This window comes from Galeopterus variegatus, unplaced genomic scaffold (assembly GCF_000696425.1).
Source record: "Galeopterus variegatus unplaced genomic scaffold, G_variegatus-3.0.2 Scaffold4251, whole genome shotgun sequence".
Taxonomy (NCBI): Eukaryota; Metazoa; Chordata; class Mammalia; order Dermoptera; family Cynocephalidae; genus Galeopterus; species Galeopterus variegatus.
Window position 1 is genome coordinate 84,415 of NW_007730362.1, and position 4,778 is coordinate 89,192.

Here is a 4,778-nt window from a genome sequence, read left to right on the forward strand (position 1 = left end):
CCCCTGTCCAACGTCCCACTTTTACTGCAGAGATTAATACCACGTCATAAACTGGTGGAGGTTCTTTTGGAGGTGCACCAAGATCCATTGTTTTTATGATCCCAATTTTGCAATAGTGGAGAAAAAACAGAAGAAAATATGTACAGTCTATGTTGCATTAAAAAGGCTGAGAGACTGACGTCACATGGTAATGGTGGTTATTTCTGAATAGTGGAATAATGAGTGATTTTACTCTGTTTTATACCTTTTTTGCCACTTGTGTTACACTCTTAGCTTTTGTAATCATAAAAAACAATTTTTTTTTCCTTTTTTGTCTTTTTTCGTGACCGGTAACGGGATCGCAACCCTCGGTGTCACACCCGTACCGTGACCAGCAATGGGATCGCAACCCTCGGTGTCGCGCCCGCACCGTGCTCAACCAGTGAGCAGACTGGTCTCTATATGGGATCCAAACCCTTGGTGGGAGCGCCGCCATGCTCCCAAGCGCCGCACTCTACCGAGTGCGCCACCGGGCCGGCCCAAAACTCAGTATTTCTAAGTGCCCATGACCACACATTGAATAATAGTTTTTAAGGAATTTCACTGAGTTGCTCATTAAATAAGCAGAACATGGATAAGCTATGAATATGAGAACATGAGGGGATTAAAGAAAGCAATAGTAACTGGTAAATAAAAAAAGTGAAAACCCCTTTCTTTGCATCATATTTTCATGATGTAACTAACCGAAGATCTGCTTTCACAGTTCATTAATAAATTCCTTTACATTTACGTTCTGATAAAGCAAAATGTCTTTATTCTGTTACTCAATGAAATTTATACTTTTGGATGTTTATTTTCTTCTATTTTTCTCTATTTTGATCCCATTTTTTGCATATGAACTCTAGGTATTTCAACATGAATTATCATGTGTGAAATTTCATAGGAGAAAAGCAGCACAGAATTCTTCTACAGGTAATAAACCCACCACACCAGGGATTGAAAATGAGCTATGGAGTAAAACTACACACAGTTTTATTATTTATTATTATATTATGTATGTAAAATCATGTACAATTTTATTATGGAATTTGACTCACAGTAGTATCATAAACATCAAATACTCCATCTCTGGTCTACTTGTGACTTGAGTTAAATCATTCTAAAACTCTGGTAACATACAAATATCTTAGAGCAATGTTTCTCAACTAGCATCAGAATCCATTGGAATGTTTTTAAAAAATGGCTCCAGGACCAGGCTCCAAACATGCTTTTTCAACAGGTACCTAACATGTACCCAACAAGTAACCCGGGTGATTCTTATAACACACATTAAAATGTAAGAATCACATGGGTCTGTTATTCAGATACATTTGAGTATTTCTTCTTTACTGCTAGCTGAAAGCAAAGTTTAATTGAATAGGAGCTGTGAATTTTGATCAAGTTTGAAGTAAACAGCAAGCTATAAAATACACAACCCTTTGCAAGAAGGAAAGAGTTCAGTAGGAAATCTTGTGGGCCCTGAGGCCTGGATGTCTTAAGCAGAAAGAGGATGAGCATTAAGACAGATGACAGACTGGCGATGAAATGGAATTGAGAAGGCCCCAAAGACAGACACCCTGTGTTTGACTAGTCATCTAAGATTGGCCTTTTTCTTTCTCTGGTCACATCATCTCTACTAGAAACGGCATTCGGTCCAATCAATTTATAAACAAAGAGAAAGAAAACCAGCAATGCTAAACTATTGTGCTTACCTAGTGTCATAAAGATAGACATAAAACCCAGGACTTTCAACTCCTAGACTATGCATTTTAGATACATCACTTGATTTCTCAGAAGCCTACTTTCTCAACAGATAGCAGAAAATTTTAAATTACTGTCTATCCTTTAAAGATATTTAATATCTCTAGTGTGTATTCTAAACATGTTAAAAATCTTCTTTAGAGGTACAGGGCTCTAAGTGTGCTATCCTAATTATACGGTTCCAAAAATAGCAAACCAAAAGATAGCAAATGAATGATGTATAGGTGTAATAATAATTCTCCTACTGCCATTGTGTGAGTTTCAGTATCACTATCCAGTTCTTAACTCTGTTTTTTGAGAACTGTATCTTTATAGTTCCAAAGGCTAAATAGAATAAATCACAACCCCGGTTAAGAAATATATCCCAATCATATAAATAAGTCCCACATCAGAATAATTTTATATCAATTTACCAAACTTTTGATACATTTTTGTCCATCACTAGTTAAAAAAAAATTTGACACCTGACATTTTTCAAGTGTTCAATAGAAATCAACAGCTTGTCTCAAATTCAATCCCACTCCCATATGCTTATTATCAGCTTAAAGGGGAAGAAAAAAGCATTGCTTAAGTACACTAAATTTCAAAATGTATGCACTTTCTCAGCAGGAGTGAGAGAAAAAAATTTAAAACCAAAGTTTCTGGCAAATTTATTTGAAAAATCAAACATTTGGATTATCTAGATTCCTCTTAACTGTTTTGCTTCAAGTGCCATGTGTAAGAAAATACACAGAATGAGGACTGCTTATTTTAAACATGGCACATTTTGCTATCACTGTCAGAAAAATGTGGATTTTTATATTCCATGTAAGTAATATCTATTAAACATGCCATGATAAAAAATCATTATCAAACTCCAGAAAATATTTTTAGCCTTGTAGTCTTTCTCCAATATGTTATCTCTTGTGTCAACACATACGACATCATTTAGGATTTTAAACCTAGACCACGTTTATATTTTATCCATGTACACAGGCTTAAAAATAAGTACAAGATCACTTGTAGAGGTTCTAAAATAAGTCAGCCCGCAGACACCAGAAAGCTGAACATGCTCTGTTTTCTCACTTCTATTCCCTTTCTGCTTAGTTATCATGGGAACCTCTGTTTCCTTCAGGCAGATGCTTTTGTTCTCTAAACCAAAGGCTGTGGAGGCAAAAGGGAACAAAGGATGTTGGGAAGAAGACGGACTGCTGAGTAAATTCAGGTGGACCCCATGGAAAATGTAAAGGCGGCATGGGGATATTATGCTCCTAATGATATTTCTCTAAATATAACAAACTCTTCATGTTTATATATTTATGATTCATGATTTCAGGTACTTGCAAAATTTGTGCCTGGCCATGCTCTCTCTCACTTCTTAGTTCACAGAACACAGTGTATGTTTTTATAGACTGCCCCTAGGGAAGTCAATGAAGGGAGGCTCAGCTTGGCCTCCAGGAGGCAAGTAAAGATCAGAAATTCCCTGTGCCTGCCTCTTCGATGCCTGCTACTTGGAGATTAATGAGGATTAACTCATGCTTCAATACTCTCTGGGACTGATAAATCTCTTTTAAACCCATAAATTCTGTTTAATTGTTTTCCTCAGATTGTAATACAAAGGCACTGAACAATAGAAGAGGTTTTTGTTTTGGTTTGAGAAACCAAAACAAATTGATATTTGGAATTGTTTGTGCGAAGAGTAGGGCTAGATGGAGCAGGAGAGACAGTATGTGACAGGTAGATGTGGGGACTTGGAGAATGTTAAAGACAGGAGAACTGTTTAAAAACAGAGAGGGATTCTGATGTGGAGAAAGAGGATTACAAAAATAAACTTTTAACTACTTTGCTATTTCTCTGAGATCTGGTGACTGCAGTTTTTGTATACTAGGGACATGGAAAGTAGGATGACGTAAAGTTAAAATATGAAAACCCTTAGAAGCTAGTTTCTTCTATTCCTTAGAGAGACAACTTCTAAATCCTCCATGAAAGGTGAACAACCAGCATTTGCATTCAAGGTCAGCGATAGGGAAACCACCTCATTAGGATGAGGTCCACTCCTAAATATGGAACAATTCTTCCTCTTTGTGTTTTCTTGTAGTTTCTTACCATCTTAGTGTTGCTCTGAATCACAGAGGGGGGAAAAAAAGTTTCCTTTCCCAATTACATTCATTTCTGCTGCATTTAGTACTAAGAAAAAAAGGCTACACAACAACTTAAATTGCCATGGTGGTCACTTCCCCAAGGTGCTTAGATGTTTCCAAGCATTTGAACATAGCTCTCACACCACATTTTCTACTCACAAGTGTTCTCTTTTATAATGAGGAGAAATGCTCATTTCCTATGTGCCCTGCTTGGTATCTTCAAATTGTTGTTCCTATAACTAACCACAACATGTGAGAGTTACTTCGAGGAGTTCAGAATGTAATACAACTCTGGCTATTATATCAAAAATAATGTGATATTGTGAAATGTCAGAAATATTAATAAATACAATGAACCTCAAATTCTTGCCAATTCCGCTGTGCTTCCTATTTTCTCTTTCAAGTCACCAGGTAGTTGTCTACCCAATTCCAATCCTTCTTGAACCCGAATAAAATAAGTAAGAAAATAAGGAGAGAACAAAGTAAATATTTATATGCCGGTGGGAAACAAAGAGGCCATACTCTACTTCTAAAATAACACTCCCCATTCTCTCAATAGTTGTTCGCATCCCTGTTTTTTAAGAAGGTGAACTACTGATTGTTTTATCTTTAAAATCACGAGGTTCTTCATTTTCCAGGCATCTCCATATAGTTTCATAAAAGCTAAAACATGCCTGTTTTCGAAAGGTACATAGAGATAGCATAAAATATCTTATTTTTTTCCCAGAATTCTAATAGGATTTGGAGTTTTATCATAATGTTGAGTGAGAATTAATTTTAAAAATAGTAAATATGGGCCGGCCCGGTGGCGCACTGGATAGTGCGCCGCTTGGGAAGCGCGGCGGCCATCCCACCCGAGGGCTCCGATCCCGCATACCG